General features: G+C 40.4%; 1 protein-coding gene across 1 annotated transcript in view; it reads right to left on the bottom strand.

Annotated features, from left to right (window-relative positions):
* The window catches only part of SLC6A1 (solute carrier family 6 member 1), a 66,627-nt gene extending 54,215 nt beyond the window's left edge, over positions 1–12,412 (bottom strand). Inside the window, exon 1 of the mRNA XM_075096597.1 lies at positions 12,267–12,412. The gene's annotated coding sequence lies outside the window, so the exon portion shown is untranslated. The remainder of the gene's footprint in view (positions 1–12,266) is intronic.
* Between the last annotated feature and the right edge of the window lie 627 nt (positions 12,413–13,039).

The following is a 13,039-nucleotide window of genomic DNA, read 5'->3' as shown; positions in this document are numbered from 1 at the left end:
GGTAATGGTTTGGCTCTCTTTCCTGATGTTTTCTTCAGAAATATTCATTTGTATTCCTTTCTCAAGTACACATGCTAATTATTGGAACTTTATAATATTGAATCCAGCAACCATCTTAAATGCCAGAGTTTGTGGGTTTGGGCGTTTTGGGCAGGACAGGGAAGGGGGTGGCAGCTGCATTTCTTATCAGACCTGCACTCCTAAAATCTGTTCAGCTACAGGGTGTTAATCATTACTTTATAATCACTCAATCCCTACAGCTTTAGTACAATAAACAAGGTAGATCTACAGAATGTTGTACACTAGATGCTACAGAAGACCACAGCAATCCATAGCAGCTTTTGGATTCAGTGGAGTTCAATCAAGAAGAGTCACTGAAGGGATATTAACTTTCATGTTATATTTGGTAACCTAGATGGCTTTCCACAGAATGATAGCAGCAGCTTCCCTGTCTTTCATATGCATTTGTTATCTAGCCCCTCAAACTCTACTTTGTTCAGAAACAAAGTAAGTTGAAATGATATTTACTATAAACTCAGTCCAAGCCTCATTAAATTTAGCACCATTCTGACATTGAAAATTCCTAGGGGCAATGCAATAGACTTAAACGTCAACACCATAAAACACCACAAATAGTAAGCATATTTGCTAGCATTCTTTATGGGTACTTCAAGCCAGGCTGCTGTATGTATTAATAGACATTTATACACGCACCCGTACTTAAAAGCTGAGTATTTCTTTAAAATCATGATAGTACCAGGACAGTACCGGATTGTCACTTATTTGTCCATGGACTATCAATAACTGCGCCACTGCTACATGTTCATTCAGAACCATATTACCACCTTGTTACGGTGACAAGCCATTTCCAGCTCGGTGCACAGCATAGGCCAAAACAAAAAGTTTTAACTGACATCCAGTTTCAGCCTGTTCACTTTTATCCTAACAAGCACTTTCTAATCCAAGCAATCATTTTAAACATTGTCAAGTGACAGTAGGATCATAAGTGACAGTAGGAAAAGATAAGAACTGTAGAATATATATACACACACAGACATATATACACAAACACACACAGTGTGATGTGTGTGTATCTATATGTATACATACACACACTTATGCAAACATCATCGGCTAATCCCTGGACACCCAGTTTCAGGTCCCAGTCTTTATTTACATAAACAGCTACACATGAAGTGACCACAGGGCATGAGAGGCACTACTTAAACTAGGTGCAGCAAGAAGGGCTTAGCCAGACTGGTGGATGACTGATATCTCTAGAGTCAGGTTTCACTCAGGCAGGAGTCTTACTAATATCTAAGGCAATGCCTAAGGTCCAAGTTCACCAATCAGTTCGCTTACTAAATTCAACATACATTTTGCTTCAAAAAAGACTAAGGATTTCACCCACAAATTGCTACATAATCCCAGAAAATGTTAAAGGGTTACAAAAGAAATTACAAACTGATGGCTACAATTAAACATATCAGAGTGCAGTACCACTAGTCCCTTACTATATTTAAGTGGTCTAAAATGTAACTGTCGATACATCACAAAGCAGGCGTCTCGATTATAAACAGGTATCTTAGATGATATCTCAGTTTGTCTTGATTGTACAAAAAAACCCCAGAACAACTCCAGAGGAGCTGATCCTGTATGATCATTTTGTTCAGTGGGCAGTAAAGCTAGGTACTCTGCTGGGATGCGGCGGTAGGATCTAAAACCGGGAATAGACGTCAAGAAAAAACAGAAATATTAGTCAAGAATAAACTGAATGGATATCCAAGCACCACATTTGAGATGACTCGTACTGATGAACCAACTTACACAACCCTGCAAATGATGCCCAGAGGGCACAATAGCCTAGCATTTCTAAGTATGTCCTCTCAGACACATTTCTGACAAATAATACCTCTCATATATTTTAAGTTACCCATCTCTCCCTCAAGATAAATATCTTATTAGAGCAGACCCAGAAAACTTCACTAATTCACAGTGCCTAGTGTTCTGACACTTTTAAGGTATACTCAGAAAACACCCAGAGATTGAAACAGCATAAGGTAGGTATGAAACAATACACATAATGTCCAAAACCCTTTTAAGATCAATAAATACACAGTATTTATGGAAAACAGGAGGTTTTCCAGTGATTAAAAGAAAAGATAAAAACAAAAATGCAGAAACCTTCCAATAAGTCTCAGGTGTCAATAACATGGTTTTTTGTTGTGATTTTTTTGGAGGTGGGGTAGGGCTTTGTTTGGTTGGTTTTGTTTTTTTTTTTTTAATAGCTGCCAGAAATTCGTGTTCTAACACAAAATCCTCATGGTGAAAAATCTGGGAAAGAAGAGCTAAGAAAAAATTTAAAGAGCACATATCCCCACATATAACTTGGCAGGAGGGGAGGGGCAGGTTTCATTCAGTTACATCAGCACTTGGGAAGATATGACTTTTACCGTTAGAGTACAAGCAGCCAATTGCCGGCAATCCTGCTGAAGGCAAGCAAGAGTTTCTGGCATCACCCTTCCTGGGGAGTAACACTAGAAGTACAGTTTTAATTTGCATTATCTCTGCACAATCATCCTGAGGAACAGTGGACCCAACTGCCTTTCACTGAGGCACAAATGTAGCCTAGAGAGTTAATTTGAGTAAAGGAAGCAGGATCCTGAAGCAGAATATAAACCTCTGTTGAGATCACATGCCAGGGCTTACCTGCAGTGAAGTGGTGCTTCACTAAGTAAACCACTGATAGACCTTTGCTGGTCTGTGCCAGTGACGATCTGAGCTATTGGGTCAATTACTAGAGTTTCTCTGCTGTTATTCCAGGACCCAGAAAACAGACTGCAGAACTGTAGTAAACCCAGTCCTGCTTCATTCATTTTTATGCAAGACTGCAGACAATTTTAGCAGCTCACTAGTATTACGCTAACACGGTAGACACTACCACTCTGAAAGGTGTGATTTTTATATATTTAAAGAAAAAAGCAGCTCCAGCCTTGCTCACACATAACTCCTCCAAATTAAAAACTGCATAATTTACCTTACCCCAGCTTGGTGAAATGACCAATACTGCACTCATCCTTTTGGCTGTCAATGAGCATGATATTTCTTAATCACAATATTTTGCATAGCTATGCCATTAATTAGATTAATCCTCAACAACCTGCAACAAAAATGAACTTTTCAGCAGCATACTGACAAGAGCAATGAAGAGGTACACTGGGGAACTGTGATACTGTTCAGGTGCCCAGGTGACAAGCCACCATACGAAATATATATAGGTGAAGGTTCAAGTTGCTAAGGACTTCTATTGTCACTTCTAACTCCGGGCACTCGCCCGTAGTGCCTCAGTTCTAATATTTCATTAACTCCGATTTAACATAACAGGACAGTGTCAACTCAACAGGGAAAGGCTGTGAACCTAACAACACCCTCAAGTAGTTCTGACCCCTTCTCCCCTCACATACAGAAGTCAACTTTTTTCAAATTAGCAAAATCTCTCTGGTTTTAGTCCAGCTGACAAGCTTATCTCACTTGCTAGGTGGAACACAGCACAAAATTTATAAGGAATTCAAGAAATCTTGCAATCAATATGCAGCACAGATCTCTGCACTACAGCAGTCACATTATCTTGTGTGGCACATGCACTGTTCCCATGGCAACCAGGATCCTTCATCCAACTCCATTATTATGGCTATTTTAGGCTTTCAGAATCTCTGGTGTCCGAGCCATGGCTCAGAGCTACTTTATGCTAATAAGCCTCAAGAATAGATACAAGAAGAAAAGAAGAGAATACAGCAAACTCTGTTTTGCTAATCTATAAGCAACATGGAAAGCAAGAAGTGGCATGGGAAATACAATTCAATCACCTAAGGGAAAGCGACTCTTATATAACCATCTTCATTAAGCAAGATCAACATAGTACAAATTCACTATAGCCTTTTAATGCCAGAAAAATTAAGTCAGCTTAGTAAGTTTGTTGATGAAGAATGGCTTTTTAATGGGAATGAAGAAACAAAAATTTTACTGTACATCTATTGCAATATTAATTTCTCTATCATTGACATCAAATATATGTTTATTTTTAAAAAAGACTGAGTTTGTAACTATCTGCAGAACAATTCAAGAAAATAATTTGATTTTGACCTTTTTATGATGGATGATATTAAAGTTTTAACAGATTATTATATTATTAATATTATATATTTTTATAATCTATATTTGGTTTACATAAATTGTCCCTAGATAATGTAAGTAAGGTTTCTCTATCAATAACACCACTTTTTTTTTCCCCTGCATTTAAGCATTTCCACATCAAAACATTACAGCAACCTCATTATGCTTTGCACAGCTTAATACAAGGTTTCTCTTAGTCACCAACCAGTGAGTTTCAGGCAGAAAATAACCTAATTTATTAAAGTGACCCTTGACAAATCATCCCTAAGTTGCAAGCTAAAGGTTTTAGCCACGTGGGTCAGTAGGAATAGAAATGCTTTGAAGTTGGAGGGTTTGAAGGCTCTTAAAGAGAAACGTTAAACAAAGAAGGCACTACACTAGAAAATGCCCTTATAACTGACAAAGGAGACTGACAGGCTGCTGAATCCAGCTGATCTTTAGCTACACTTAAGCTTAATTGTGCTCAGCACCTGTTCAGAAAGAACAGTAATTCTTTGTGTCTTCAAGACCATCCATCCTCAGCTATGCTAGCCACATTCAGTGTCAGGTGAGGTGTATGTGTTGCTATTGAAGGTAAGCAAGGTCAAAAGTAAGGTCAGTCTGCAGAAAAGACCTGTCAGGGAGATGAATGAAACCAGCTAGTGGCACTCTCACAACCCTCCATCCATTCCCAGAGCATCCAGATCAACAAAGCCCAGGTTCACAGTGCCTCTATGAACAGCTGGAACAGCAGGTCTCATAAAGCTTGCTGAAGTAGGGGTCTTTTTCCCTTCGACTGCTGCTGTACTCCAAAGCAAACACAGCATCCCAAACTAGAGCCCAGGGGGACCCTGGCAGGTACTGTTCTTTCAGGCTGGAGAGCAGTAATTCAGGGGAGAGTAACTGACATTATTCTTGAAGTATGATTTCCAAGCACAAGTGATAAATATTTAAATATTACATCCTACAGAAAGTAAGAGGAAAAAAACTTCTACTACTGATAAGTGAACGTGCTAAGCATTGAGGAAAAGTAAGAAAAACATTACTTCTTCACAGCTACTGTCATCATTATGTATACATGATGCTGTTTGCAACCTGAAAGACTCCTGACCTGCTTGTGCCCTTGCCTCAATGTTCCGGCAGCTAGCGGTGCAATCCATTGTTTTATCAGCTCTGTGCCTGATACCAGCCTCCAGGCTGATGCTGCCTATCCAAATAGGTGATCTAATTTCAGGGAATTGAAGAAAGCATGGCTACTATCTGAGAATGTAACTACCATAAGATTTAAGTGTCTTTACATTTGAGGCTGAAGGCATGCTGCTGTTCAACTCTGGGACAGATTTTGAATTCTGCTTGTGTTTGGCAGCTAGTGAAATCAATGGAATTAAATTGAAGTCATTTGTACCACTTAAGCCCACAAAGAAGCTTAAAATATTTAATCATATAGCTTTCTACTATTAAATAGTTTGCAAGAGGAAAAGGCATGGAATTTTCCATCAACGCCTTCCCTTTGGAAACTGCATAACAAGTTTGCACAACTCTAACTTTCTTGCTCATGAGACTGAAAAACTCTGTTTTCACAGAGAAGATATGGAGACATGATCCAGGAATGCTTAAACTGCTCTTCCTTTCTCTCTGCTTCAACCAAGGGATGGCTGCTTACTTCCAGTTCAAATGCAGGTTCTACTTCACCCTCCTGTATGTGATCAGCAAGGGATACTAAGATGGGACTTCCAGGTGAAGCAAACCAGTAGACGCAGCTGAGGAAGATGACATTGTGTTACCCTGAAACCCATCTGTTAAGCTAGAGAGGATCTATCACACAAGGGCAGCAAGATCCTTGAGGAATGATATTCATTCAGAAATATTAAAACCCAATTTAAATAACCCCAGTTAATTTTAATTTCAGAAGGTTAGATAGTGCTCAGAATTTTCTCTAATTGCATATTTCTCAGAATAGACTCCTCTGGTTGCTCTGTAATCAAATCATAATTAAAGCATCTGTCATTTTATCTATCCCTTCCTGCTATTTGTAGCATTTACAGAAGGCAACAAAGATGCAGCATGCAAAATTTCCAGCATCAAGGCTCATCATCAGAGTAATAACAAGGATCTGTGCTAGTGCAACTGTCTGAGTGTCTCCTTAGGCTTTCATTAGCCCTTAAAAACAATTGAGAAAGAGAAGAATACTAAATAGTGCCCCCACCCTTGTATCTACAACTGGAGGCCATGTTTTTTCTGTGATACTTGTTTTTAAAACAGCTGTCTCATTTCATCTCAGCTTCATTGAAAGAACAGTCATACAGTGGGAAAACAGTTGTTGTAACCTGAAATTAAGAGATATGTTAAATAGCAATATCACCTTGATAGAGAAAAATATTTTCTCTTTGAGCACTGTATCAGTTGTCAGACTGAGTCTCCACTACATTTCAGCCAGGGGAAAAAAAGAAAAAAAAACCGCACAAAAACAACCAACAAGTAAATCCATTCCCCTGAGCTATATCACAGAATCCCCAAATTAACTCATTCTAGGGTTCAGACTGGTGAAGAGTTGGTGGTATGTGCCCTTTACCTTCAAGGGCATATTGTAAATCACATTTCAGAAGAAATGCGATTGCACAAACTGTGCAAACTCTCCCCCGCCCTCCAACTCATACTATTCAGAAGTGATGAAAATGCCAAGTGAACTTCTCAGGGAAAACAGTTTGCATCTTGAGTTTAGTTTTATCTGTTTTACTTCGGGGGGGGGGGGGGGGGGGGTGATGGGGTGGTGGTGTGTGTATCAGAATTTCTTGCATAAGCAGAATTCGAGATCAGACTGGGACGATTCAGCTATGACTTTTTATGTTTGTATTGAAAAGAATACATTGACTGGTAACTGAAAGCATATATTTTTTTCAAATGAAAATTTTGTGATTTGTTCACCACTGACATTACAATCTCTTCCTTTCTTCTGCCCTAGATTTTAGTCTTGTTACACAATTTTGTAACATTACAGAATGAACCTTAACTGTGTGGGCACAGCTTGATAAGCATATGAATACAATTGGTATCAAAAGTGCTGATTTTTCACTCTATGCTTTTCAGTATAACATAATTCCAATAAACGTTAAAATAATTGTTATTTTACACAAATATTATTTTAAAAGTGCTTCGGACTAAAATCAGCATTGTTTGCTGACAATATATCACATCTTTTAAAATATAAAGATCAAAACTGGAATAAAATCTAAATTTTCCAGCTTGACAAATCACACTACTAATCATTCTTAAATAACTTCTATTTTTGGACAACGAATTCTTCCAGAAATGATTTTGAGTGGAAGAGTGATTTTGGAACAACTGATACCTAAATATACTTAAATTAAGTCTTAAATAGAAGGCATTTTCATATCTAATAGACAATATTAGCTACTAGCATGTAAGGCCGACATCTGGATTTTATTTTATTTTTTGTTCTGGTTGTTGGTTTTTTTGTGTGTGTGGTTTGTTGTGTTTTTTTTTTTTTAAGACTGACAACAGTGGCACATTGAAATTCCTACAGAGCAAGAACACAGGACATCTGAGACACCAAAGTGATTACTCAAAGCACTGCATCAATTACAGCTAAGTCAAAGGACTTGGACCTGTTATACTTTGTGGGTTACAGGGAACCCACAGGGTTCTTCTGGAACAAAGAGCTGTCAATAAGCCAGTACAAAGCAGAATCATTGTCAAAAGACTGGCGTTTTCTGCACATTTAAGTCTGACCAGAGTAGCAACAGAGAAATACCAGAATGCAAGTGTAAACGGTTTGGGTCTGTTTCCTTGGGGTAAACCCAAAGCACAACCTCTCATGCTAATGTTCTTCCAACTATACTAGTACAACTGACAGCCGCATTTAGTCCTTGGTTTGCAGATTACATCAGCTCTACTGTGGACATGGTCAGCATATTCTGTGTTCACAAATTGTGAACAAAGTGTTGGCCAGATATTGAACAATTTAAATTATTGCAAAATACATTTGCGCAAAAATGAAAAAACCAAAGGGTTTCTTGAAAAGTAATAACTTGTTTCTGTTACACTGTGTGACTTTTCTTCTTCAAATTCCTTCGTAACGGAAAGGAAGGTAGAGTACATATACAAAAATATATTTTTAAATTATTTTACTTCCTAGTATATGAGGAACCAAATCCTGTCTGCATTCTGTAAGTAGCACTCTTTATGCAGCTGGCAGATTTTTTTTTCATCAGTAAAGGAGATCTGGGTGTAGATGAATTTGCTTATCTGGTTACCTTCCAGTCTGACTGAACCCCACACACACATTTCCAATATCCAACTACCAGTATTGCCCTTAGAAAAGGTTCACACACACCACCTGAGAAAGTCTCAGATTTTAAAGATATTATTTTCCACTTCGAAGTCTAAATAAAAAAAAAAACAACAATCCACTTGGTGTTTGATTCTACTCTCATACAGAGCTTATGGCAAGAGAAGTTGGAGCTGAAATACCAGCTATCCTCACACTGACAGTCAAGGACATGCTTCTGGAAGCAGGCTAACAAAACATTCAGTCGCTAGAAGTTCTGAAGCACATCAATTGGATTTTTTTAAGCCAGACACCAGGTAATTCACCCATGATCTGAATGCAGCTTAGCCTTGCAGTAGATAACACAAGCCTAAAAATTACATTTCTTATTGCTATTAGTACAACAAAAGACTGTTTCCTTGCCCGTTGTTTCACTGAGCCACTGCAACAACCGACCTTGTCTTTTAAGTGAGCTCTGACACCACTGTGAAAGCATTCACTGTCATTCTCTATTTGGCCACCATCGCCTTTTCAAAGAGACTGCAGCATCAACCTTCCATTACAAGCATTCAGAAAGGCTTTGAGGTGCACAGCTTTCTGCTTTTATGTAACCAAATGTGTCACCATATTAAAAGCACAACCATGCAAATGTCACAGATGACCATCTAACATGCAGCTGAAAGGCACAGATATGTCCCCAAGTCCAAATTCATTTTTCGTTTCCAACATTCAAGGCAAGCATGAGTTAGAAGAAATCATGGTAAGTAGAAAAACCTAAGATAACTTGAAAAGAAATTGTCACCAAGGATTCTCTTCAGAGATAATTTTTTTTTCCCGAATCACTTGTTTGAAGTTGAGTCATCCCAGAAAGCATCTAAAGCTTGTGGAAATTTGTGACTGAATATGGGGGATGACGAGTGTAGAATTCTTACAGATTATTCAGAAATTTCCTTTTGGCATCCATAGCTTGGATTGCACTTACATGGTCAATAGAATCAAATATACAGTCAAAAACCTCTTCCCCCACCACCTTCCTACTTCATTTGTTCCCAGCCCTCATGTTACCCTCATACTACTCTGTTTTATTTAATAGTGCCATCAATGCTGCTGTACTTTAGCAATAATAGAAGCATCATATCAGCAGCCAGTATCTTCAGTGAATACATTAACCACCAACTTGTCCATGCTAACAAATCATTGTTTACTTTTGAAACATTTTAGCACCCCATGACACCTACAAATCAAGTGAGATTGGTGTATGAAGCCTCTGGGTGTTAAAGAGGCAGACTCAGATTTTAACTTTACCAAATGAAACTACATGTTCAATAAAGCAGACATGAAAATTGCTTCATTTCTCCCTTTTCCATATGCATATGACATAGTAAGATCTACACACAGCCCTGTCTAGAATATTCCAAACTCACTGGGTATGAAAAAAATCATCACAGAACAACTGTTTACCATGAAAAAACCTGCCTAAAATTTATGCAGACCCATGCTTATATGAACACATGCACATGATAAAAATAAACTCTAAAAAACAAGCAGTCCATGCTGATCATCACCAAATGACTTAATTTATTTCTTTAACCTCAGAAGAAGCAAAAAGCATTACCTTCTTACACATTCTATAAACTCTAAAGATTTAGAGCTCTCTTACAAGGAGTTCCCTACAACGCCAGAGTTGATATTAAAACACTTCAAACTTATCAATGGTTAAATTATGCTACCTAGCCAGAAAAAAAAAAAATTAAATTGAGCTGTCAATTCTTAACACAGCATTAACATGGTAATTTCTGGCAGATTTCATCCATTTACTTTTAGGACTGAAATTTATTTTGGCACCTGAAGAAAGATACCAGTCTATGTTTTCTCTGTTCGCCCTGTCCCACCTAAAGTATTTAAATTTACACACATTAAGTGACTTGATCCTCAACAGTGCTGCAGTTCCACATACCCAACTGAAGTCAATTTGAACAGCTCAAGCTAAGTGTCTTTGAAATTCAAGTCACTTTCACACTTGCAAGGAAATTTAATAACTTCAAGTTTTAAAGCACTGCCCTTCATATCTAGATCTCCACACTTAAAACATAAGCTGCCAAGTTCCTCATATTTTGAAGACGCCAGGATCAGCCACTGTCACTTTAATGTTCCACCTCATCTCCAGAAGAAACATCTTTTCACTACAGCTCAGTGTGATTCATGGGAATTTGCCAGGCAGGTCAGGAAATCCCCTGAAGCACAGGAAGAATATTAAAGAGATGGGACATGTATATCAAATCTCATTACTGTTCTCTTATGAGAATCAATCAAGTGAAAGGACATGATGATGTCATTATGACATCATTTACTTTAGGATTAGAAATTCATGGCTACTTAGCAACCAAAGCTGTCCAATACAGAAGTAAGAGATCCAGTGGTAGATGTTATCATCTGACCCACTTACTGCGAAATAAATATTTGTTAGTTCTCGTTTCAAGACTTGTAAGACACACAATGACTTAAGAACCCCGTTGTTTCAAGTACAGCATGTTAGAACTAAAACATTCTCTCTGAACCTTTTTCATTAATATCCAAGTACATTTTTTTACCCCATAACAGCTAGTACACAAGTTCCCTCACAGTTGTCTTCCTTTTCATCTTCTTATAGGCCTAAACCCTAAAAATGCAAAAAGAAAAAGCTTGTGCTAACCAGACTATTATTTCAAGAACTACAATATCAGAAACTCAAACCTAATATAGTCAAGGGAGACTAATATAACTGTGTAAGAATGCAAGCTCAGAAAGCATGTTTATTTCAATAAAGCCGAAAATATCCAGCTGATGAGCTCCAGAATCCATCAGAATTTCAACAAAAATAACAAATAAAAAGCTTTGTGCATGAGAAAAAGAATTGGTCATGCTACTTCTGCAGGTATTTCTGGGACCTGAAAAGGGTTTGATGCCCGGAATCTATGCCTGACCTGATTATCTTTAAAGTTCACTCATCTCCGTTGCAAATACAGTTTAAACGAGTTCTAAAGCAACTGAGCAAAGATAATACATAAACTGAAATGATAACTAAAGCTTTAAATCCATTACCAACAAGCTAGAAACCGAGCACTGGACTGACACTTCGTGTTTTCAAAGGCATACTCTGCTACAGACTAACAAAGCACCTGAACACATTTAATATTAAACGAAAGAAAATTAAACACTCCACCTCTGGAAAGAGCTTTTATTAGGATGAGGGTGTTTAAGATTTCCATTAAAACGAGACCTCCGCGTTCCCCAAGCGAGCCGAGGGATGCCCAGCGGGTTATGCAGACCTCTCCTCTCCCACCTTCATTTACAGAGATATCCGTGCCTTTACAAACGCACACACAGATAGACGAAGCCTTAACAGATCTCAGCAGCGACTGCCCTTACATTGGAAAGAAACGAAGCGTCACCCCGAGCCTCCTCAGCACCCTGAGCCACCACCAGCGCGGCGGCAACAGGCGGCCACAGCGGCCGTTTCCCGAGCGATTTACCTCAGCGACTCCCGCCGGCCGCCCCCCAACTCCTCCGCAGAGCCGTCTCCCCTCTCCCCACAGAGCACCGCCGCCTTCCGAGGAGACGCCGCTGGCGCCGCCTCAGCCTCCTTCCCCCGAGGGCGGCCGCGTCCCGGCGGCTGCGTCCCCCGCTGCGCCCCGCGACGCCGGCAGCAGCCCGAAGGGCGCGGGGCAGCGCGGTGTGCTGCCCGCTGGGCAGGGGAGCGCCGCCCGCCTCGCCTCAGGGTGCTGAGAGGGCCGCGGACCGGGCACGGAAAAGGGCTGAAGTTTGCGTTCAAACGCGCACACCCTACCTCCCGCCGGGGAGGAGGAGGAAGAAGAAGAGGAGCTGCCGCTGCCGCCACCAACCAGCCCAAACCACTGGCGCTGACCTTCCCAAGCGATAGTAATGTTCATTTAAAGCTCGGCGCCCGTCGCTCCGCCGCGCCCTCCCCACGCAGCAGCGGTCGCGCAGCAGGGGGGCCGGGCGCGCCCCGCCCTGCTCCTCCCTCAGCCCGCCCCTGGAGGTGGGGGAGCGCCGGTGGGGCCAGTGGCGCCCCAGGCGCCCCTGACCTGGACCGCCGGGCCTGGCCGGAGGCCGAGATCCCAGCGCTCTGCGTGGAGGCGACACCTCATAAACTCACCGTTTCCCCCTTGTCCGTCTCCGGGGAGGATCCAGGACCCTGTCAGGCAGACCCACACCAGCGATCCATTCCCTTGAGCAGGTTGGAGATTGCCGGCTTCCCCTTGGCCCGAGCCAACAGAAGTTGAGCAAAAAAGTTAAGAATGCCAAGTCTGGCAAGCTGGTAGGAAACTAACAGTTTTCTGACCGAGTTTGAGTGGTGTGTGCTTCCAAGTGGAAAATTATTTCAAACAGGAAGGCTTATAACTGTTTTGAAAGTGCTGAAACGTAGATAAGTTTCCAAACTTCCTCAAAAATTACTAAACATAGGAAAAGAAATGGTCAGAATCACCCCTTTCCTGGGATCCTTTTCAGTTTGACGTTTTCTCAGTGTAAGATTTCCAGTCAGAAATCTCTGGCTGTCTCTCTTTAGAGGACACATTCCCCAGCAGAGGAAAGAGCGAG

The sequence above is a fragment of the Phalacrocorax aristotelis genome, chromosome 6 (assembly GCF_949628215.1).
Source record: "Phalacrocorax aristotelis chromosome 6, bGulAri2.1, whole genome shotgun sequence".
In the NCBI taxonomy this organism is placed as follows: domain Eukaryota; kingdom Metazoa; phylum Chordata; class Aves; order Suliformes; family Phalacrocoracidae; genus Phalacrocorax; species Phalacrocorax aristotelis.
This window is presented reverse-complemented; position numbering and strand designations above follow the sequence as displayed.